Source organism: Camellia sinensis, chromosome 9, assembly GCF_055761805.1.
Source record: "Camellia sinensis isolate YWXY chromosome 9, ASM5576180v1, whole genome shotgun sequence".
In the NCBI taxonomy this organism is placed as follows: domain Eukaryota; kingdom Viridiplantae; phylum Streptophyta; class Magnoliopsida; order Ericales; family Theaceae; genus Camellia; species Camellia sinensis.
Genome location: NC_138969.1, coordinates 2,931,571 through 2,957,769, shown reverse-complemented (window position 1 = coordinate 2,957,769; position 26,199 = coordinate 2,931,571). Strand labels below are relative to the sequence as shown.

The following is a 26,199-nucleotide window of genomic DNA, read 5'->3' as shown; positions in this document are numbered from 1 at the left end:
GAACACACTATGTGTTTACACTCTTTCTCACAAGGAAAATGATGCAGCAAAATGTAGAGAGAGAAGACAGAATTTGGGACGAAAATTGGAGTGAAAAAACCAAATGAGGGACTACCTATGTAAAAACCTTCATTTTGACTTAGCCATGCTTGCATACATTCCTGTAAGATCTTATCTCGTGATATTTCAAATCTTGTTTATCTTGTTTTGTCTTGCTTTGTTTGAAGTGTTGCTTGCATGATTTTGGTTCCTTGCTTGGTGTGTAGCCGAGGTCATCTTGAGCTTAGTTCACCTCTGAACCTTTGTACTTAGAACTGCTTTGGAACCACTTGGTCGACCCCTATCTTCACCTCGGGCATGTTTGCCGAGATGTTTTGCACTTAGAGATCCTTGTCTTCGGGCAGGTATGGCCTAGACTGAGGTGTGGCACACCCAGGCCAAGGTGTGGCACGGCTTAGTCAAGTGTCGTCCTCCCTAGCCGATGTCTTTGTTACCCTGTTGCCGAAGCTTTGATCTTAGCCGACATCATTACTTGCCGATGTGTCTTGCCTTAGCTTGCTGCATACGCTTTGTCATAGACTTGTCTTATCAATCAGTCACCTTTTGAGTCGAACCAACCCGAAAGCGCCACGTGTCCGAGCTGAAGGTCAAGTCAGCCGGCAGGCCTGTGAACATATCATTCTTTTGCATCATTTTGTTGCAAGTTTGTTCTTGAAGAGAGAGGAGCTCTAGAAGAGGGAGAAGGAGTTTTAGGGTGAGAGAGTAGGTTTCTGAGCTGACCTTTGGAGTTTGAGCCGTTAGATTCGAGCTTTGGGGTAAGAATCTTAATCTACTCTGGTTGTTGTTATTGATCATCTAGCTGCATTGCATGATCGAATTTGTTTTGCATGTCATGCATCGATTTGAAGTTGGTTTCGAAAGAGAAAAATAGTATTCATGCGTTCTTGAAGAAAAGTCTCGTTTTGATCCAAAAGTTTAGAACAAGAACCATGTTTTGTGGTTGTTCTTGCATGATCTTCTTGTATGGGTACCCAGGTCCATGTTTTGAACTCAGGGCATGAAATCTCAGATTTTTGTAACAAGTTATGATCTTGCATTCATCTTCTTCATGATCATGTTCTTCACGTTCTTCACGTTCTTCAAAGGGAAGACCCAGGTTTTCCCGACTTTGCTTTTGAATGAGGCCATCGGGACCACACCTCGGCAAGGAGGTGTAGGACCTCGGCAAAGACCTGGTTGGTACCCAGTGTATTTTCATGAGACGGTAGCAGTGTTTAAACTCCCAGCATGTTTTGCTTTGTAATTGACTTGGATCTGGTGAGAATGTCGGATCATTTGCATGCATGTAAAGCTTGTTTTAAGAATGTGATTGCCACGTGATTGTAGGTCCTTGATCTTTGCTTTGAGCCTACACCCGAGGAGATCTAGGTGAGTGGTATTTTTAATAAAGCTATGTTATACTGTTTTGATAAAACTTGTTTTGCTTTGTTTTGACGAAAGTATGTGTTAAGCATGAATGAATAGCTCTGTTTGATGTATCAAGTATAGGTTTTGTTTTGATGTCATTCTTGAAAAGTCCCTTGTACTAGAGGACTCTAAACTTTCGCAGTACCAAGTATAAAAGTCCCTTGTGCTGGAGGACTATAAACTTTCGCAGCACTAAGTATAAAAGGATACGGTCCTTCCTTGGAAAGACTATTGTGTTAAAGCGGGCTACGAGCCTAAGTAACACAAGACCATCGTGTTAAAAAGAGCTACGGGCTTAAGTAACACAAGTCCCTTGTGCTGGAGGACTATAAACTTTCGCAGTACCTTTGACTAACCGATTACGGATCGTGCAGTCTTTGTTTTGCTACTGATGTTTTACCGCGTGGATTTGTTTGTTCGGAAATCTTGATTTGTGTTTTGCCGATGCCAGTAAGCATCCCTTGAGACTTGTAAGACTTGATAGATGAATACGGTTCATCTCTTGTTTTGGTAAAGTTTTGATGTGTTTTGTTCTGAAAGGATCTCGACTAATGTTCATATGGTTTTGGCATGTTTTGTTTTGAAAGACTTCGGCTATATTCATGCAAAACCTTTATTACTAGTACCATTCACTGATTATCCAAGCTCACCCTCTCTATATATATTTAGGTGATGAGCAGGACGGCGGCGACGCCTAGATGTGTTTTGCAAAGCTTGTTTTGGATTCTTGTCATGTCGGCTTGACTTGTTCTATGTCGGAAAAATTTGTGTTTACGTCGGCGAATCTTGAAGATTATGCTTCTTTGGCTTGTAATCATTGTATTTGCACATGTCGGCTCTAGAAGCCTTTTGATCAAGATTCTGATATGTATTTCGTTATTATCAACCAAGTGTGAAACTATGTCATGTGCGCTATTACATTTGATCTATGCACAGCTCTTATGGACCACTTGTATTTTGATTTATCGCTTCTGCAATTGTGAGCCCCATATACTATACTCTGATTGTGTTAAACTTTTGAAAGTTGGCCTTCAGTAATCTCGGATTACTGGCCATCATGGCACCAAACTACTAGGGGCGGTTTGGGGTCGTGACAGAATGGTATCAGAGCACAAGTTCCTCAGTATACGTTATTCACACACTTTGAGTCCTAAAGAGCATAGGATTTCCCTTAGAAAGATGTTAGGATTGCATCATGGTGCTTGCTATTTGAACGAGGTGTGCATTGTCTTGACATACCTATTTGTTACTTGCCTACGTGGTTATTTGCTTAATTATTTTAAAGTCACACTTTGCATGCTCATAGCATCATGAGGAGAGGTAGACCTCCAGTTGGCCGGGATCAGCCCGAAGATAGATTGGACATATTGGAAAGATTAGTTGAAAGTTTGGCCCGCGAGTTGAGGCAAACAAGACAGCAGTACGCTAGTGCTACGTCGACTCAGGCCGAGCAGACCAACGGCCGAAATGTAGTTCCGCCTCCACCTCCCCCAATGCCGCAAGTTCCTCCGCAGCCAGCCTTATATGGGGATGGCACGATAGCTTTGATTAGGGAGTTCAAGAAAATGAAACCACCGAGATTCTCTGGGGGTATAGAGCCAATGAAGGCTGAAGCGTGGGTTTTGGAAATGGAAAAGTTGTTCGAGATCTTTCCTAGCACCGACGCTCAGAAGGTGACACTGGCAGCATTCACATTAGATGATGACGCTCGCAGATGGTGGGTGATGGTTCGAGAAAGCAATCCAGATTTGACCTTGACCTGGACCCGATTCTTGGAGTTGTTCTACAACAAACACTTTCCCCTATGTGTTCGAAACCGCAAGGCTACCGAATTTCAGACTTTGACGTAAGGCAATCGAACAGTGGCGGAATACGACCGCGTTTTTACGGAATTGGCGAGGTTTACACCTCACATAGCCAACGATGAATACATGAAGGCCAGGAAGTTCGAGAGTGGGCTTCGCGGACCGATTCAAGACCGGGTTAACTTGCACAATATGCGGACTTACGCCGAGGTGTTGGACAAAGCCATTCTGGCTGAAGCTAACTTGAATCGATACCAGAGCTCGGGGGAGAACCAGCGAAAAAGACAGAATTATGACAATCGTCAAGCACAGCTGGGCACCAAGAAGAAGACGAACATGGGCAGTGCTGGTAACTTAAGGCAGGAAGGTAATGCTAAACCGACGTGTTCGGATTGTGGGAAGCAACATTTCAGGGTCTGTCGTCGGGCGTCTGGAGCTTGTTATGAATGTGGCGAAATGGGTCATTATGTGAAAGATTGCCCTAAGACAAAGGCTGGTAGCAACAAGAAATGTGAGAATATCTCGGAAGGGTAATGTTGGAAAAGGACAGATGAGACAAGGCAGAGTATTTGCGCTAGTACCAGGAGACACTCAGAATGCTGAGACAGTGGTGTTAGGTATGCTCCTAATTTGCTCCCAAGATGCTTATGTGTTGATTGATTCGGGTTCTACGCATTTGTTTGTATCTGCTAAGTTTGCCGAGAAGATTAATAGAGAACTAGAGCCCCTCGATTATGTGTTATCTGTGTCTACCCCATCTGGGAGATCTATGATTGTTGTATCCATCTATAGAGCGTGTGTTATTGTGATTGAGAATGTTGAATTGTTAGTAGATTTAATGCCTCTGGACATAACTCATTTTGATGTTATACTGGGAATGGATTGGTTAGTCGCAAACCATGCATCTATTAATTGTGTTTCGAAAAGTGTCACACTGAGACCCCCAAACCTTATTTTCCAGGGTAAAGGGATAGTGTCCCCACCTTACTTGATTTCGTCCATTAAGGCCTACAAGTTAATTCAGAAAGGGTGTCGAGGCTGCTTGTGTAGTATACTGGGTGATCAGAATGGAAATGCTAATTTAGCCGACATCCCAGTTGTTAATGAATTCCCCGACGTGTTCCCAAATGAATTGCCTGGCCACTTAGCCGATAGAGAGATAGAGTTTACTGTTGATATCATGTCGGGAACCCAGCCGATCTCCAAAACACCCTACAGGATGGCCCCAGCTGAACTTAGGGAATTGAAACTGCAATTACAAGAATTGTTGGATAAGGGATTTATTAGGCCGAGCACTTCACCATGGGGAGCACCTGTTTTATTTGTTAAGAAAAAGGATGGCACACTCCGTCTTTGTATCGATTACAGAGAAATTAATAAGGTCACCATTAAGAACAAGTACCCATTACCTAGGATTGATGATTTGCTTGACCAATTACAAGGAGCACGAGTCTTTTCTAAGATTGACCTTAGGTCGGGTTACCACCAGCTTAAAGTCAAAGCCGAGGATGTTGAGAAGACAGTTTTTTGGACAAGATATGGACACTACGAGTTTTTAGTAATGCCTTTTGGGGTGACCAATGCCCCTGCTACATTTATGGATTTAATGAACAGAGTCTTCAAGCCATATTTAGATGAGTTTTTAGTTGTCTTCATTGACGATATATTGATCTATTCCAGGAGTAAAGCTGAACATGAAAATCATTTGAGACTTGCCTTACAAATTTTGAGAGACCGGAAATTGTATGCTAAGTTTAACAAGTGTGAGTTTTGGCTTCCTACTATCTCATTCTTGGGTCATGTGATTAATGAAGAGGGTATCTCGGTTGATCCTAGCAAAATTGAAGCCGTAGTAAATTGGCCGAGGCCGACTAATGTGTCCGAGATTCACAGTTTTCTGAGTTTGGCAGGTTATTACAGGAAGTTTGTTAAGGATTTCTCAAGGATTGCAATTCCATTGACGCAATTGACTAGGAAGGGAACGCTGTATGAATGGACTAAAGATCGGGAGGCAGCTTTCCAAGAACTGAAGACGAGGTTAGTTACAACACCAGTACTCGCACTTCCATCAGGTATTGAAGAGTTTCATATCTATAGTGATGCATCGCGTAAGGGTTTGGGCTATGTATTGATGCAAAAGGGTAAAGTCATAGCACATGCATCTCGTCAGTTGAAGCCACATGAAAGGAACTATCCTACCCATGATTTGGAGCTAGCAGCCGTCATATTTTCTTTAAAGATTTGGCGTCACTACTTGTATGGAGCTTCTTGTCAGGTTTTTACAGATCATAAGAGTTTAAAGTACCTGTTCACTCAGAAAGAATTGAATTTGAGACAGAGAAGGTGGCTTGAGTTGTTGAAAGACTATGATATGCAAATTCAATATCACCCAGGTAAGGCTAACAGCGTGGCCGACGCTTTGAGCAGGAAGTCAGATGGAAATTTGGCGTGTTTGACCCTGATAGCAGTGGAGCCGACTATTGTTGACGAGGTAAAGACAAGACAGATGGAGGATAAGTTCTTTAAGAAAGTAGTCGATGAGATTGTCACAAAGCCGAGATCAGGGTATACCATCGAAAATCAAGTGCTCAAGTTTAAAGGAAGGTTATGTGTGGCCGACATCCCAGAGTTGAAAAAGAGAATTTTGCAGGAAGCTCATGCTTCCAAGTTTGCTGTTCATCCAGGGAACACTAAGATGTATCAGGATGTGAAACAGACGTTTTGGTGGCCAAATATGAGAAGAGAGATAGCCGAATTCGTGTCCCAGTGTTTGTATTGTCAACAAGTGAAAGCAGAACATCAAAAACCGGCAGGTCTTCTTCAACCCTTGCCGATTCCTGAATGGAAATGGGAACACATCTCTATGGATTTTGTGATTGGTTTGCCGAAGACACCGAAAGGTATGGATTCGATTTGGGTTGTTGTTGATAGATTAACTAAGTCAGCACACTTTTTACCTGTTAAGACTACCTTCAACGCCAATCAACTTGCCTTGTTATATGTGAACGAGATTGTCAGACTTCATGGAGTGCCGAAGTCAATCGTGTAAGATCGAGATCCTAAATTTGTTTCTAGATTTTGGCAGAGTCTACAAAGGGCTTTCGGAGCCGAGCTGAGGTTTAGTACAGCTTTTCATCCCCAGACAGATGGGCAGACAGAGAGGACAAATCAGACACTTGAAGATATGCTTAGACTTTGTGTATTGGACTTTCTAGGAAGTTGGGGAGCGTACTTGCCCTTAGTGGAATTCGCTTACAACAACAGTTATCAAGCTAGCATTGGCATGGCGCCGTATGAAGCTTTGTACGGAAGAAAGTGTAGGTCGCCGATGTGTTGGACCGAAATTGGAGACAGAGCTCTGCTTGGTCCCGAATTGATTCAAGTAACAACAGAGAAGATTAAACTTATCCAACAGAGGATTAAAACTGCCCAGAGCCGACAAAAGAGCTACGCCGACTAGAGAAGGTATGAGTTAGAATTTGAAGTTGGGGATCACGTATTTCTAAAAGTTTCACCAATGAAAGGAGTTTTCAGATTTGGGAAGAAAGGTAAGTTAGCGCCTCGTTATATTGGGCCATTTGAAATTCTTGACAAGGTTAACTCCGTTGCCTACAGACTTGCTTTGCCACCCGAATTAAGCCAAGTCCATAATGTGTTTCATGTTAAGAAAGTATATTCGGGATCCACTGCATGTGATTGACTATTCCAGGACTGAAGTTAATGAGAATTTAGGCTATGAAGAGAAGCCGATGTGTATTATCGACAGACAAGTTAGGCAGTTGAAAAACAAGTCGATACCAATGGTAAAGGTGGAATGGAAAGAGCATTACGGCAAGGATGCCACGTGGTAAATGGAAGAGGAGATGAGAATTCGACATCCAGAATTGTTCTTGGAACAAGGTAACCTAAGTTTGGGGACCAAACTTTTAAAGGGGGATAGGATGTAACAACCCTCATTTTGACTTAGCCATGTTTGCATACATTCCTGTAAGATCTTGTCTCGTGATATTTCAAATCTTGTTTATCTTGTTTTGTCTTGCTTTGTTTGAAGTGTTGCTTGCATGATTTTGGTTCCTTGCTTGGTGTGTACCCGAGGTCATCTTGAGCTGAGTTCACCTCTGAACCTTTGTACTTAGAACTGCTTTGGAACCACTTGGTCGACCCCCATCTTCACCTCGGGCATGTTTGCCGAGATGTTTTGCACTTAGTGATCCTTGTCTTCGGGCAGGTATGGCCTAGACTGAGGTGTGGCACACCCAGGCCAAGGTGTGGCACGACTTAGTCAAGTGTCGTCCTCTCTAGCCGATGTCTTTGTTACCCTGTTGCCGAAGCTTTGATCTTAGCCGACATCATTACTTGCCGATGTGTCTTGCCTTAGCTTGCTGCATACGCTTTGTTATAGACTTGTCTTATCAATCAGTCACCTTTTGAGTCGAACCAACCCGGAAGCGCCACGTGTCCGAGCTGAAGGTCAAGTCAGTCGGCAGGCCTGTGAACATATCATTCTTTTGCATTATTTTGTTGCAAGTTTGTTCTTGAAGAGAGAGGAGCTCTAGAAGAGGGAGAAGGAGTTTTAGGGTGAGAGAGTAGGTTTTCGAGCTGACCTTTGGAGTTTGAGCCGTTAGATTCGAGCTTTGGGGTAAGAATCTTAATCTACTCTGGTTGTTGTTATTGATCATCTAGCTGCATTGCATGATCGAATTTGTTTTGCATGTCATGCATCGATTTGAAGTTGGTTTCGGAAGAGAAAAATAGTATTCATGCGTTCTTGAAGAAAAGTCTCGTTTTGATCCAAAAGTTTAGAACAAGAACCATGTTTTGTGGTTGTTCTTGCATGATCTTCTTGTATGGGTACCCAGGTCCATGTTTTGAACTCAGGGCATGAAATCTCAGATTTTTGTAACAAGTTATGATCTTGCATTCATCTTCTTCATGATCATGTTCATCATGTTCTTCACGTTCTTCAAAGGGAAGACCCAGGTTTTCCCGACTTTGCTTTTGAATGAGGCCATTGGGACCACACCTCGGCAAGGAGGTGTAGGACCTCGGCAAAGACCTGGTTGGTACCTAGTGTATTTTCATGAGACGGTAGCAGTGTTTAAACTCCCAGCATGTTTTGCTTTGTAATTGACTTGGATCTGGTGAGAATGTCGGATCATTTGCATGCATGTAAAGCTTGTTTTAAGAATGTGATTGCCACGTGATTGTAGGTCCTTGATCTTTGCTTTGAGCCTACACCCGAGGAGATCTAGGTGAGTGGTATTTTTAATAAAGCTATGTTATACTGTTTTGATAAAACTTGCTTTGCTTTGTTTTGACGAAAGTATGTGTTAAGCATGAATGAATAGCTCTGTTTGATGTATCAAGTATAGGTTTTGTTTTGATGTCATTCTTGAAAAGTCCCTTGTACTAGATGACTCTAAACTTTCGCAGTACCAAGTATAAAAGTCCCTTATGTTGGAGGACTCTAAACTTTCGCAGCACTAAGTATAAAAGGATACGGTCCTTCCTTGGAAAGACTATTGTGTTAAAGCGGGCTACGAGCCTAAGTAACACAAGACCATCGTGTTAAAAAGAGCTACGGGCTTAAGTAACACAAGTCCCTTGTGCTGGAGGACTATAAACTTTCGCAGTACCTTTGACTAACCGATTACGGATCGTGCAGTCTTTGTTTTGCTACTGATGTTTTACCGCGTGGATTTGTTTGTTTGGAAATCTTGATTTGTGTTTTGCCGATGCCAGTAAGCATCCCTTGAGACTTGTAAGACTTGATAGATGAATACGGTTCATCTCTTGTTTTGGTAAAGTTTTGATGTGTTTTGCTCTGAAAGGATCTCGGCTAATGTTCGTATGGTTTTGGCATGTTTTGTTTTGAAAGACTTCGGCTATATTCATGCAAAACCTTTATTACTAGTACCATTCACTGAGTATCCAAGCTCACCCTCTGTATATATATGTAGGTGATGAGCAGGACGGCGGCGACACCTTGACGTGTTTTGCAAAGCTTGTTTTGGATTCTTGTCATGTCGGCTTGACTTGTTCTATGTCGGAAAAATTTGTGTTTACGTCGGCGAATCTTGAAGATTTTGCTTCTTTGGCTTGTAATCATTGTATTTGCACATGTCGGCTCTAGAAGCCTTTTGATCAAGATTCTGATATGTATTTCGTTATTATCAACCAAGTGTGAAACTATGTCATGTGCGCTATTACATTTGATCTATGCACAGCTCTTATGGACCACTTGTATTTTGACTTATCGTTTCCGCAATTGTGAGCCCCATATACTATACACTGGTTGTGTTAAACTTTTGAAAGTTGACCTTCGGTAATCTCGGATTACTGGCCATCGTGGCACCAAACTACTAGGGGCGGTTTGGGGTCGTGACAACCTATTTATAGATGTAAAGGTGGTTGTACAGTTTGAATTAAACAGGTGCAAAACCTACTTGAATAGGTATTAAATCTGTTCAGTTTGAATGAACAGGTAATGTGGTTGTTGGGTTTAAATTCAAACAGATATGAATCTGTTTGGTTTAAATTCAAACAAATATTCATATGTTCGGGTGGGGAAAAAATCGGAGCCAATTAGAATTTAATTTTAGAAAAATAAAATTCAAATTTTTTTGGCCCAAAAAGATAGGTATTGGGCCGGACAAGCCCAACCCTACACTACGTACCCACGCCCAGCCCAGATGGGCGACGGCTTCGTGCGTGTGTTTATTTTGGGTCCAATGGGTCTAGCCCACTTTGCCCATAACCTCCCCCTCTACAAAACTTGGGTGCCCCTTGGGGCCTATCCTAAGTTCCAAACTCAAGCCTTATAAACCCACTCAAAGTTTGCCCACTAAATCAATGTGGGACAAGCCTTTAAACCAAACATTTAGGAAATTTCACCAAAAACATCATTTCCACGGAGCTCTCTTTGACTTCAATTTCCCATTTACCCGATAATGGTTTTGAACAACCAAATATATTACGTGAATCACAACGCGGCATAGAACGTGTTACCACTTAGACCCGCCAACTTTGACGCATGGGTCCCACCTAAAAATTAGACCAAAGTTGAGGAAAAATTCTGTTTTTTCCCAAAATCATTTCTAACAAATTTCGTTGACATTGCAACAATAACCTCCTCAGAATGGTTTCGCACTATCACTTCAATCCCAATTAATCCTTCCGACATAAAGCATGCATTCCATTAAAATTTATCTTGAAAATTCCTTCCAGTGGAGGCCACTACCAAACCTGAGACTGCACGACCGATGGCACACTTACTCTACACCGAATCCTAATTAGCTCTTGATAAAAATCAGATGCACATCTGATATGAATGCTCTTATTGCATGGTTTGGGTGGGGACAAATAGAGGAGAAATGGAAAATCCATTGGCGAAATTGGAATTGGTTATGCAAAGCTAAACAAGAGGGTGGGATGGGGTTCACGTCTTTGTCTGCTTTTAATAGAGCTTTGTTTGCTAGACAATGCTGGAGGCTCCTCAAAGTTTCCTAATAGTCTGGTGGCACAACTATTGAAGGCAAAATACTACACTAAGTCCTCGATTTTGGATGCTCCATTAGGAGCGAACCCTTTCTTACTTGGAGTATTTGGAACGTTCACAATTTGCTTTCGGAAGGGCTATGGTGACGCATTGGTGATAAGAGAATTGTCCAAATTTGGAAAGATAAATGGGTGCCTGGGCCATTTTCATTCATGAATTGTTCATCGTCGAAAGGGTTGGAGGAGCATGAGCGGGTGTGTGCTTATTGATAGAGATGTAGGGATATGGGATGTTATTCGATTAGCAGAGTGTTTCCCACCTTCTGAAATAGAATTAATTCAAACAATTCCGATCTATCCACATTGGTCCGAGGATTCATTAGTGTGACATTACACTAAAAATGGGTACTTTTTGATCAACTACAAGACAAAATAAACACAAGACTCAAATAAAACTCTTTTGCAAAATTAGTTTTGAAAATTCATAACTAAACAAATTTTGAATTTTCAAATTTCTAAAATCTATTTTCAAAATGGAGGATTTTATCATGTGCCCCTTACTATATACACCTTTAGTGATGAGCATTTTTTTATTTTATTTTAATTATGACATTATTTTAAAATCTTTGGTTATGATTAGAGCTACAAATGAACAGAGCCATTCGTAAACAGGCTCAAACTTATCTCGGTAAGTGTGAGAACCTGATAAATAAATAAATAAAAAATAAAAATAATTTACAAAACTCAAATATTAAACTGTGAATCTTTAAGTGTAAATTAAATATTATTAGAGGGCATTTTAATTAATTTTAAACTATAAATAAATTTGTTATGGAAGTCCACAATTTTAAAGATTATTGATAATAATAATAATAATAATAAATTAAAACAGACTTGTTATATAATTGATTTAATAACCCTAAAATCACATATAGCCCCCTACCAGCAGCAGCCGTGAGATTGGTAAAGAGAGGCGATAAAAATTGGTAGCAATCGGCAATGAGAGGTAGAGGTCTATGGCATTGGGTTCTACATAATCACTACTATGGGTAATTCAATTACTTGTTCTTCTTCTTTTATCTTCCTGTAGTTGAGTTCAAGAATCCGCATGGGTTATTCATTCAATTGTTTATTTTTTTGTGGTCTTGTGTCAAAGTAAGTCTAGGATGTCAAATGTGGGTCTTGGGAAGTAGAGAGGGATGAGCAGCTGTTTACGTGGGGCAAAAGTCTCAGGCCTCATTTGGCAACATCACTTTTTAGCTTAAAAGTTAAAAAATCACTAAAAAAATTAAAAAGTTAACAATTTATGTCAAAAAGTCAAAAATTTCTCTTTTTTTTTTTTTCTACTTTTTGCACATCTTTTCGTAAAAAAATCAAAATGTCATCCCAAACATGATAGTTTTTTTTTCCATCATATTTTAGCCAAAAAATCCAAAAATTTACTTAAAAAGTATGTTCCCAAACGAGACATCATTATGGGAAAAAAAATGTCGCATTGGCTTTTGTGTGTTGTGTTGGCAGTGCACTAGTGCTCTTGTTTGCTATTGTTATAAACATCTAGATATAATGTTTAAGATTTAAATATTCATGCATAAGAATACATACCATAGTATTGTTATTTTAGAAATTTAATTAGTTAAATTGGTGCTTAGGTAATGGGTGTAATTCTTAATCTAAAAATTCTTCACAAAATCACAAACCTTAAAAATCAAGAAACTATATTAAACGATTGAATTTTGAATTGAAATTTTTATAGTAAATTAATTACATATTGAATTGTATACCACAATTTTCTTATAATTTTTGGGAGTCAAAATCCATATAAACTGATGCGTTTAAATCTATCCAGAAAACTAGTACAAAACAGTAACTTCGAAAGTTTCGTTCTCTTTGGGTATAAATCTGAAAATTATCAAATCAACGTCATTTCAACGGGTTACGAGTCTAGTTTTGAATTTAAATAGTGGGCCCATTTGGGGCCGTGTTGATGCATCCTGTACCATTTGTTTGTAGCCGTTTGTTTTAATTGTTTTTCCAAATGAAATACTGTTAAGGTTGACCCATTCACGGTCAACATTTTATGCCTATAAAATAAAATCGATGTGCTCCATTTAATTGCTGGATTTCACCATCGATTATGGCTAATACATTCCGATTTTCGCAATGTCGTCCATATACTCCCAAAACAAAATTAAATTTTAGTCGCCGCTGGACCACATCCAGTAGATCCGGTGTTTCTGGACGACGCTATTTTAAGCGAAAATGGAGTTATTTAAAAAAAAAACGATTCGCGTCTAAATCGTTTTGTGATTCCATCTGGAGGATTGAGGATTTTCAACCGTTTGATGAGCCGCACTTTTTCCATTTTGACTTGCCCGAAGTTGGTACTGAGCAAGATGAACGCCTCGGGGGAAAATTAAAGCTTGTAGGATTGTATATACAGGGTGTAGTTTTACGTCAAACTGGCGGGCTCTCTGAGGTTGACGTCGATACGCCTGGCTTGGAAAGCGACATGCGTGATGCTCCAACTCAAATTGTGGATTTCGATACATCTGGTATATTTGACAACGGACAATGTGAATTTGTCGTTGTGTTGGATCGCTTTCCTAATCCTGCCTATACGCCTAAATTTGAAGATGTTTTCCAGTGGTCCAGTGGTGACCCACGAACTGGTTGTATGGTCAGGGGCACGAAAACAAATCGTTTTGTTGTATTGCGGCGTGTGCCCGTTTCAATGCCGCCGCAAACTAATGAATATGCAACCATTAGCCGTCAAGGCGTTAAAACATTTATCAACATGGGAAACAATATTGTATCCGAATTCCGGGATAGTGGTGGACTTCTGACTGGCGCGTATAATAATATTGTAAAAAACGCAATTATTTGTTATTTTGTGTGGGAATGTCGCACAAAATCGTTTGTAAAGGCGCATTTGAATTGTAGATTGAAATATTGTTATTAATAAAATAATTGATTACAATTTATTTTACATTGGCCTCCGTTGTACATTATGTTTCTGGGCTGATGCGGATCCTTCCACTGCGGCCTTTACAGCCTCTGAAATTAATTTAGACACCTCATCCGTATTCAGTCGTGATGATTCGGAGTTATTGGATCCGGCCTCACTTACTGATGGGCCTATGTCAATTGGACCGCTAGGCTGATTAATTGGCCCAGTGTTGATTATTGATGGGCCGCGGGTCGGCATAATCATGTCGTGTCGACTGAATGATTCGGGCCCATCCCGAATAGAACTTGATGACAATCGTGCCGCCATTATCCTTTGGGCTGAAGAACCGTATTGGCCCATTGGTGCTGACAATGTCATTGTGGATCGAAAATGTGATTCGGAGTTACAGCGTGTTTGTCTTGCCTTTGCCACTTTCCGCTCCATGTGCCAAATATCCACGTGCCAAATATCCACTCGGACACTTATTCGGACCCTCTTGCATTTGGCATATATGTAATTATGGTGTTTACTTACCATTTCTCATGCATTAGGGTTCGAAATACGGACACTTCTTCGGACTCTCTTACATGATGACAGATATGTAATTATGGTGTTTACTTGTCATTTCTCTTCCATTAGGGATTAAACACACGGACACTTATTCGGACCCTCTTGCATGATGGCAGATATGTAATTATGGTGTTTATTTGCCATTTCTCGTGTATATACTAAAAGAACCATTAATTTCTTTAAAGTGCTGCATAAAACAATCTGTTTGGATATAATTAATTGTAAATAATTACTTTGATAAGCAAATCAAGTAAAACCAATTGGGTTTGGAACTTAGGATATATTAGTTGATATTTGGAGGGTTTTGGAATTTTTCGAATAGCGTGGAGTACATTTTTAATTTTCAAAGTTAGCAAATAGATTGGAAAAACTTGTTTAAAATTGTGTTTTATCTTAAAGTTACTTTTAATTAAATTTTGATCTGAACCCATGTCTTGGGTAATTTTAGACATTGAAGAACATGAACTTAGGTATTATTTAAGAGTAACGGTAAGTGGGGTTGAGCTGTGTTAGTGTGCTTTAGTGTGAGGTACTTGATTTATTATTTTTTTAGTATTTTTGAATTAGTAGTGGCGTCTAGTTTTCATACTTGGTTCAGGACACTAGTTGGACTTTTATACTCTATTCGAGGATTACACTATTTCGTTTTCAAGTGAATAATTGCATGCTACATATTTTTATAAATATTCTCCTACCCTGAACTGTTGAAAAATTAAATTGTTGAACTATTTTAATAAATTATTATATTATCAATGGAATTAAATTATTTTCTGAAACATGTGTAAACTTGGCATGATGTAAACTATCTGTTATGGTCTTATGTTTATAATGGTGAACTACCATGTTTTGCGAAACTGAATTGTATTAATTATTGGGACCATCAGTATATAAAAGTCTAGGGAAATTATTCCACTATGTGTGGTGACTCTGGCCACTAGGGAACAGATCCAGGTTGGGCTGTGATGACACTAGTGCTCAACGTTTGTAAGGAAAAGACCTGGGTTAGGCTAGATGACCTTCAATCTAATCGTCTTAAAGGATGATTCTTGATTCGATATTAGATCTAACGGGCTTATTATCTTGAGAACTTTGTAGCATGTTAGTTGTTATTCTCGGTACCTAGAAAATTATTGATGATTATGTTGTAATCTGTTTTAAGTGGAGAATGTCATTTATTATGTTCTTGAGAGACATTAGTATTTTAACTGTTGAACTGTGGAATCTTATTTTTGAAATAGATTGTCTTATCAACAATGTATACCAATCTAGTTTCTGTTATATATATCTTATTTTGGAATTGAACCCTGTTTTTCAAAATAGTATTTACTATCCATGTTTCTACTCACTGAGTTATCAGCTGACTTAGTTATTTATCATTTCCGGGTAATAGAAGGACTTAGAGTGGACTCATGGTATAGCGGGGACTCAATTGCATGGACCTTTAGGACATTCATTTATTCTGTTTTAGCTTGTTATGTCGGTTTTGTGCATACATTGTTGTTGGGTTTTATTTAGAATTATTTTATTTTGTGGGCGATTTATGTTCTCTTTAGTATATATTTTTTGAAATTGGTTATGGCTGGTTTTATTATTTATACTCGTGACATGTCACTAGATTGGGTTTTGATTTATTTATTTCTAAACTATCGTTACATTTATTCTATGTGATATTGGGTTCGTGTTTAGGCTCACGTATGCCTTGGGCTAAGTCTCTATGGGCCACGGCCGGTCATGGATTTGGGGTGTGACAGTAAGGACTCGTTCAAACTCGATTCGTTATTTTTTATTTATTTTTTTTTGCATTCGAGCTCATTAAAATCTTAATAAATAAGTTCAAACAAATTAAAGTTCAGCTTGTTAGCTCGCTTCATTAGCTAGGCACGTTTAACATTTATTATTTATATATTAAATAATGTAAAAATATGTATAACAAATAAAATGAATATGTTATTTATACATTTAAAAAATGTAAATGTACATAATAATTAACTACAGATTATATATTTATATAATAGTGGTAGTAGATGTTGGCCCTGTTTGACAAGAGGTTTTTTGACTTTTTTTGGAACAAATAAAATATTGACATTTCTTTACAATGTTTATATATTTTATATATAATTTTATAATTAAAATTTCAATTGTAACTTTAGTCTTATACGTAAATATGAATTTATAATTTTTTTAACTTGTTAAGGCTCGAGTTCAGGTCAAGCTTAAATCAACTCGGCTCGAGCTTGGTTTATTAAATTTTTATTGAGTTTAAACTCGAACTTGTCAAAATTTTAATAAACAAATCCAAACATACTAAAGTTCTCCTTGTCGAAGTACCCAAAAAAAAAAAAATTACAAGTTTGGCTTGCCGTTTATAGCCCTAGCATAGTCTTTCTCTTTCAAAATATACAGATCAAAAACTAGTTTTGAAAATTCATAACTAAATTTTTTTTCGATTTTGAAACCTCTTTTAAAAAACTTAGAGAAATTTATTTTAAATATTATTTAGAGGATTTATAGCCTAGTAAATCCACAAAGTATTCTTGTGTTCCACCAAATCCCATGCACTTGAATTTATATTTTAATAGATCATTTTTTTTTTTATATTGGAAGTATTATATGGACTATTTTTGTAATAACCCAGATTTTTAATTATTCTGTAGAATTTATACTAATATTGTTTAATCACAGTTAGGAAAATATATAATTTATTATATATTATTATGTGTAATTTTGTAAAACAATATAATTATTAAGAGTTTAGGGGTCAAAATATAAATAATAATAATATTTAAAATAATAATAATAATAATAATAATAATAATAATAATAATAATAATAATAATAATAATAATAATACTAGGTGTGGTAGTAAAATAAATAGTTAATTTTCTGTTAGTATATGATAAAGTGTAATTTAATTAAGAATTAATTAATTTATATAATTATATTAAAATACTAGGTCAAAGTATAATTATCTTAAATATCTATTAAAGATAAGAATGAATCTTTATAATTATTATCGAATTTGCCACGTATGCTCTCACCCCCTATAAAAGGGAGGAGGCGTACACTGGAAAGAAAAGGAAAAAAGAAGGAAGCAAAAGAGAGAAAGAAAGAAAGGAAGAGAGAAAGAAAGAAAAGAAAGGAAGAAAAAAATAATGAAAGCAGAGAGGGTCTGTGATAGTGGAAAGAAAGAGTGAAGTATTAAAGTTGAAGTGAGTTATATTATACCTTGAGTCACCAAAATGTATTTTACTTATGTTTTGACTTACCATATTTATTTTATACAAGTTATGTTTTATAAACTATTATAAGTTATATTATTATTTCAATTATGTGGATTATTTTCTGAACCCTATTTGCCTAAAAGGAAGCCCATGGATATGTTTGTTTTACTTTTAAAGAATATTTGACTATAACCTTATATATAATTATGTTTTGTAAGTACCACCACGGGCGTCCCACGCCTTGGGGACTTAAATAACCATTGGCCTCTGTTTGACCATTTTGTGGTCCTCTGATCCATTGACCTCTGTTATGTGCGGAGCAAAGTGCTGTGCGGAGCTAAGTGCTACACTATTGTGGGAGCCACCTCTAGAATCCGTACGAGCCACCACTTGAATCCGTACCTTTGTTCTGACTGTCACTTCTGTGACCTCCGTTCTATTCTGTTCAGTATCGTGGTTATGGCTATATATTTACATAATTTATGTATTTCAGTTTCTGTCACTTAAATGATTTATTTACCAAACTGAGTTATGTAAATGTTTTGGCCTAACTAACTATTCATGGTTATTTCATGTCCCTTATACTCTTGGTACAATATTTCTCACTCTGTTATGTGTTTATAGTTGTTTACCAATTTTTAGGAAACAGTGCAATTCAGAAATAGTTTTTGGAAAGTCGGGTTGTGGAATAGACACACACAACACTTTCATTATATTTTTCTATGTAAATATCGGCCTTTTTGGTCAGTAAATTTTGTAATAAAAACAGAAGCTTCGATGATTGTTTTGGTACCCACATTTAAATATTACTTCCGCTCGCGTTTATTAATTTGTTTAAGAATTGACCGGAGGTAACCTCAGTTACTGGCCATCACGATGCTTAACCCTTGGATACAGGGAGTGGGTCGTGACAATTTTACCCTTATACACTTTTATTATAATATATAGGAGATAGGAAATTATTTATTAGATATATTTCATTTATGATACATTAAAATTATTGTATATAAATATAGAAGATTATTATTCTTAGTGTTTTTTGCCTTCATTATTATTTTATAATAAGGTCTTGTCATGTAAGAACATTTGGAAGTGAAAGTTATTTGTAAATGTAGACTGATGATATAGATGATGATGGACTCACAATAGGGATAAAGGTAAACCGGCGATGAACAATATTTTTTTTGCTATTATTATATATAAACCGTAGTCTTTTCGTCGATTTTCATAGTTATCAATATTGTGTAGTTTATTCATCGATTATACCGGAGTTGATTACATACAGATTTTTCTAAAAATATGTGTCATTATATATGAAGTATTTGATAATTTTTTTTATATATTATTTGATGATTTGTTGTAAATTGTTTATTACTATGCTTGTTGGTTAGACAATTATTTTTATTAACATTGAACAACTGAAATAGTCGATTTTTATTTTTTTTAATTTTGTTTTGTGTTTTCACATTGCAATGTAAATGTTCACATTAATATGAGTTTAAAATTTAGTTTTTTTTTTAAAGATAATTGTATGTTAATTGTAAACTATGAACATTCCCATTATATTTTGGTATAAATTTTATTTTTCAAAAATTAGTTGTATATTTGTTATTTTTGTTACCGTGCTTGTTGATTGAATAATTATTTTTGTTACTACTAAACAATCTAAATAATCAAATTTTACTTTTTTTAATTTTGTTTTATATTTTTAGGTTAAAGTATGAATCTTAATTGTAAAGAAGTTGTAGATAAAAATTTCCTACTATCCAAACAAAACCTAGGGGGCAACCCTGATCACTCTAAAAACCCTAAATTTATCTGCTGCAGTCCCAAACCATAGATTCTCTGGCCATCTGAAAACCAAGGATTGTTTTAAAAAAATAGTTAAAATTGTTTTAAAAAAAATATGAGAAACAATATAATTTCAAATGAATTAAAAATTAAAAAATGAGTTTTAACTATTTTTCAAAATAGCCAAAGAATATATAGAATATAAAAACCCTAACCTGGGCTCGTCTGACGTCTGTGTTGATGTCTGTGTTGGGGATCCCTTTATTTTCATAACAGAATCCCAAAAAAAATTTCTATCCACATGGATGTAAGCCTTCTCAAAATCTACCTTGAAGATGACTCCCTCCTTCAACATTCTATAAGCGTTTTGCATTTCCAACCGATTGCCGCAAACTTATTCCAACATATAAAAGGCACATTGCTTACTCCAATCCAACCCACCCTCCATACGAAGCAATTACATCTGAGCTTTGGTGCCTTCCTCTCCGACCACTTTTCCAATCTCACTGCAATTCCTCCCTAAGTAATCTGACTCTTTACTCTTACATAAAAAAGAGCTTTATTGACTTGGAATGACCGGAGAACTTACGACCCTTCATATTACTTGTTCAGTTTCTTTACAGTGTGATTCTAGCTGATGAACAAATCAGTCCTCACACATGCCACTACTCTTTTCCCAATCTATTCCATGCTCCCCAAATTCAACATTTGATGTCGAAGACTAGAGACCTTCAGCGCAAGTAACCCCTTTGATATACCTTTTTATCTGTGCTTGCTGCTGCATCTGCCCATCTCTCTCTGTATTCTCTTCCCTGTCCTCGCTGTTTTTGCCCCCAAATAAAATCTTCCTCTATATATTATGCATTTCCAACCATCCTTGTCTGTTATTAAACCCTGCCATCCATTTAGAAATCTGAAAAACGAAGAACCGATGAGCTATTTATGTATCTTTTAAAGAATGACCTTTCGGTGTGCATGTATCTATCTCTTTAAGAGATTACATTATCTAGTAGATTCCCCCAAATCAACCTTCATGTAAGTAACTTGCCATCAACTGTTTGGTTGTTTCATTCACTGTCTGTTTCATTCTGTGATCACCACCAACTCTCCCCTCGATTCTTCATCCACTTGGATAATGAACATCTTATGCTCTATTTTTGGGCTTTGATGAAAGTTCCTTGCAGGCTTTCTCTTCATTAAGAAAACTAGATTAGAGACACTCAAATCTCTAATCCTAAAAACGGGCAGATGAATCGGAGCCTTTTTCTTCCACCTCAGACATCTCATCAAGGAGAGTATAATTGTTCTCACTTCCTTTCACAGCTTTTCTGTTTAATTTTTCTATGAATGATTTTCACTTCGAGTGTAAAGAAACCCGTACTGCTTGCTTTTTCGCAATCTGTTCTATTGAATTTTTAGGTTACAAATATATAAATGTCAAGGGGTCATGTTAGATTATGAACATGTGGAAATGGTTATATGGTCCTCCTATATGATATTTATGATTGGTTAGACAAGTTGTCCTTTATGCTTTGGATGTGAAAGATGATGAGAAAGATAACCTTATCCTTGGGTCAAAGTGAGATTCTATATCTGTTCGATTCTATATATGTTCGTATTTGGTGTTGCATATGGATTTTTCTTGTGCATATATATTTTGAGAATGTGTAGTTTGGTATGTTTATAGTTATGAGGCAAAAAATGGTTTAAATAAGTTGGAAAACTTAATATTTTGAAGTTGGGAGAGGGGTTTTTTTATACTCTTTGATTGTTAGTTTTCACTTACAAGAATTTGTGATATGATGCTGGTTTACTACCATTGTGACTTGCTTGGGGATATGCCCTCGAAGTATCTAAAAATGTTAATACCTTTTTCTTTCTTTCTTCTTCTTTTTCTTCTTCTCTCTTTTATTTTATATGTTTTTTAATGTTTCAAAATTCACATTGGGTTTAATATAATGTTGTTCATGTACTCCATAATTATCTGCACTCACTCTTTTAGGTTTTTTTTAACCTAAACTCATATTTTCTTATCAATTTCTATTGAAAGTTGTCCATCTAGTGAGGACGATAACACAACTACAACCAGCAAATCGAAGAAGCTGAAGATTTAGTGGAAGAAAGAGATAAGATTTTGCGGAAAGATTGTTCTGTGATTACTTTCGTCACCTATGTCTGTGCCTATACTGGTTGAATTTTAATCGTGTTGCTAGCTCCTCATTTGTATAATGAATATATATATATTTTTTTGATCAGGTGTAAAGAGGAACCTTGGTACCTATTATCTAGAAAGAAATTAACTTAAAATGTTTTTGAATGCCTTTCTTTTTTCTTTTTTTTTCTCCTTCTTTCTTTTTGTTCCTGCTGGTTTTGAGGTCTCGGCCACCTTCTTAGAGCTCAGATCTAGAGCATCAATTCCATACGAATATGAATACAGAAATGAACCTTGCAGACAGACATACATGAATACAAAAATACTAACAATAGTTTACTCTCATTCTCTGCGACAATAGTCTTATTTCATTTCTATATTATCGAAAATGAGGGGTCGTCCATATATGTAGTCTTACACCTCCTTAATGGATGGTTAGGATCAACTTGATCAAAGGGCCATTATTAGCCTTCAAGAATATTTTAGGATTCTTTTATCATTCCACTATATTATAGAATTCATAAAATTATTCTAGAATATAGTAGAGTTTTCTATATTTTTCTATAATAAGATATTCCAAAACCTTCTAAATTTGTCTAGATTTCTCTAAGTTTTAGTTGTCCTTTGGACCGACTTAGATTTATGGCTTATTGAGACCGCGGTACTTCATGCGTTCTGCTCCAAATTCAAAATTTTAAAGCAGAAAATTCCGCAGGAGAGATTGATGAGCTGGTGGCTCATCCTTTATCGCACTTGCATTACTGTCTCAAGCCCGACATGTTGGTTGACTGCCTTTCAATGTAAGTCCTGCATGTAATTGATTGTTTTGTTCTCTCTGGTTATGTTTTATTTTTTGAATTTTTTTTTACCGTATTAAATTATCAACTTGTCTTTCTCTCATACCACCTCTTCACAAGTTCAGTCACAAAAGCAACATGCCCTAAACAATTAGTTGTTCAACGACCACAAAAGCTTATCACCATCTATAGTCATAGAGAAAGGATGAAAATCCTGCACACATGATCATTATCAGAAGTGTAAACAAAGTTCAAAAATGTAAAAGAGATGTAAATGAAATCCAAAAATGGATATCAACCTTGAAGAACTTAACTAAGGCATTTGAAGCAAAAATGGATGCCCATAACGCCATTCTATATCCGTAGATCTACAAAGCTCTAATAGAATGCTCTAATAGAATGGCCATGCCCATAGAATGCTCTAATAGAAAAATATATAAACTTGTTTTAACTTAACTGAACATGCAGCTTTTGGCATAGCAAAATGGCCAAAAAGGATTCCACTATCATATAGCCGCCTCACTTGATTGAGAGACAAAGCAAAATGGTCGTTTGTTTTGGTTACGCAAGTTGGTATCTAAATATCATTTTAAGCTACATATTATCAGCCACTAAACAAAATCTTGGACCAAGAATCATAGAACAGTAATATACGATATATATATATATATATATAAGACTAACATACCCTCAAAAGATTCATTAAAATCCTCAAGTTATCCTTTGAATTCACATAGCGCATCATAGCAGCAGAATTTGAACGGTCGAGTAAAATATCTCTCAAAAGTGATAATTTTACCTTTCTTTCTATCTAAGTTCTGTAGCGTTTCAAAATTCAAAATCGATATTCTATCTGAATGATTACAGTTAAAATGTTTTGACGGTCTGACCTTCAGGGCCCTATTGGAACTTTCTAGTTTTCCTTTCCTTTTGAAATCTACGTAGTTAACCATTAGGGTGCGAAGAATCTTAAACCAGACAACTAGAACTCCCAAGCTTCTATTTTTTTCCATCTCAGTAAGCATATTAATCAGAACCAAAAAATATATATAATTAAAGCAAGAGACTTATTTCAATCTCATTCATCAGTTTCATGGCCACAATGATCCAAACTACCTGGCCTTTCTGGACCTTGTCTCCTACCTGGAGAACCACAATTAGAAATCAGAGATAAGGTAAAAGATGACTCGTAAGTTGTACTTTATTTTGAAAAGGAAAAAAAATAAATAGACAAAATCTAGCACATAATAGAAAAAAAAGCAATGGACTGGGGGACAATACGGGAAAGGGAGAATTTCAAAATTATTCAAAATGATTTAAGAATTATGCATTATCCATGAAAATTCATATACAAACTAATTATATAGGATTATTCAAATTAATTTGAATTTCAGGGTCATTCAAAGGGAAACCCATCACCAGTATTCAAGATAACAGTATAAAAATTTTACTAGATAATTTGTTACAAATAAAAAATGAAAGCTTTCTTCAAGATTTTGAGTCATTTTGACAATAACTTCTTCATCTCACAAATACACACATATACACCCACCTAAGTACAAGCATGCATGCACTTGCATGCAATCACAACTGAAAGCAATATACATTTACCTTTCACAAAAGGAGGACCTCTTGGTGCAGGACAACAATAAAATGTTCCTGCCATTGGGCATTTCAGTGGAGGATGGGATGATTTTGGTTTTGCAAGGCTAGGCGACACTGGTGCTGAAGTTGGACGTGAGGGAACATGCACAATATTCCACAACTTCATTATAAATTTTTTTTTTCTGAGTAACGTTCCAAAATGAAGAATCGTCCAACAGCCAGCAGATATCCACTTTTTCACTAAAACACAAATGAACAAATGATTAATTAGTCAAAACTACACAATGACAAAAATATTAAAAAGAAATAACATATTTAACTTACTAATATTTTTTGTCTCGCAAGTCCTTCATAAAAAGGGAAAACTCGTTCGAGAACCCCTGGTCTCTGAAATAACTTTGTAGCCGTCCCCATTGGAAATCATTACCCTCTCTATAAGGCTTAACTATAACTTCAGCCATCAAAGAGTGAAAATCCCCAATGTCTTTGAATTTTGCATTATAAAGCTCTGCAAAAAAACTTGAAATTTTAGAGATGCATTTCAAAAACATAACCAAATAAAATGAAAATAAAGAATGAGTTACAATATACCATAACTATGTATGGCCTTTTTGACCCAAATAAGTTTGGCCTTTCGGTTCACGACCGAGATTCCATCTAACAATCTAGTAGATCAGTAGCCCAAAGAATATATTTTGCGTAATGCCATGTTAATATCACTAAGAGGCATTACTTTGGGTTGAATGTAACTCCACCAATCCTCGATGGGACAGGACTTTTCAGACCAACTTCTGTACTCAGAATCGACATAGGAGAAAATATTTTGTTTGATTCTTTCAAGTAAAACTCTTTTGTCGTCAACAAAACAACCCGCTACAATGGAACTCCCTTTGCAAATCCTCAATGCTGCCAGGTAATCCATTTCTTTGCGATTATTTTCGAAGTTAAAGCTACTGGACGACATTGCAAAATCTTCAATTAGAGGGCTAGAAAAAGAAGTTTTGCCCATATTGAAATTCACCTTGACGACCTTGCAGTAGATATAAAATTCCAACTCCTGTACTAGATGGGTCTGGAAATTCTTCCTCAGACCGTGACGGACACGTGTCATTGACGTGGCAAACAGGTGGCGTTGACATGGCAGACACGTGCCGCTGACTGTGTGCTGGCGTGGTTGTCTTACTCATTGAGACGCGCGTACAGCGCGTGGGATTGTGTGCCGGCTATTTGAACGGCGCGTGGAGGTGCGTGATGAGACTGGTGTTCACGAGCTTCCTTTGGGTGGCTCGTGTGGGCTCCTGGCTGGGCTTCTGGGACTCTTCTTTGCAGTTCCGGACTCCTCTCCTCCAAAACTTCCTCCTGGTATGCTCGAAAGTGGATTTCAGTCACTTCGAAATCTGGGCACTTTCGAAAAAAACTCGATTTTTCACAACTCGGGGTCTGGTACCACTTGTTGGGGATCGGGGGCACACTAGGAAACACAAACAAACAATACCACAAGAGTTTTAATGTGGTTCGGCAAACCGGCCTACGTCCACGGGAGCGATAACGCTATATATCAATAAGAGGAGGATTACACACTCACCTCACACTCTCTGTCTCTGTATATAGCTTATTGTCTCTCACTCACAGGTATTGCTCTCTCTCTGATAGCTCTCTTAGATTGCTCTTATTTTCTCTCAACCGAGTACCTCAATTTATACATATAGAGGCAATCCCTCATTGGTCACCACCTACCTATTCCACTAGCTAGTAGGGTAGGTGGAGTGAAAGAGCCACCTTCAAGGTGGGTGGATATGGGTTAAAATCCAACACGAGCAACAGTGGAGAGAGAGAGGAAAAAAAATACCAAGCTACAATCGAACCTTTTTCAAGTGAAGGATATCAAACATCAGCACATGCACGTCGTAGAATAGCACAAGCACCATGAAAAACAACATCAACATTTGACTGATATCACTCTTCTCAATCATTGACTGTAATTAAAAGAATAAATCAAAATAAAATAAAATATCCAAACTATATGAGGTAAATATAAGTAAGTATACCTGACGGAAGTTTAGATTTTCATTATACTGCACTATCATTTCCCTATAGAATCGAGTAACTTCAACAGAGCACTTTCGCATGGAACATGCCCATGCCTTTAGCCAAACAAATATTTATCTTTTTCAATTTTAGCAAACACCCTTTGCTCAGCATTGCCTGGAGGAGGAATGTTAGAACTCCAATTAGGAATATATTTCATTACATAAGCATCCAAAATGAGTCCATCAAACAGTTTACGACCATGCACAACATCCCACAACTTCATTATAATTTTTTTTTTCTGAGTACCGTTCCA

At 37.0% G+C, this 26,199-nt stretch overlaps 1 pseudogene; it reads right to left on the bottom strand.

Moving 5' to 3' along the window:
• LOC145799006 (protein NPG1-like) overlaps nt 1-24,966 on the bottom strand; it is an 84,494-nt pseudogene extending 59,528 nt beyond the window's left edge.
• Nucleotides 24,967-26,199: the final 1,233 nt, after the last annotated feature.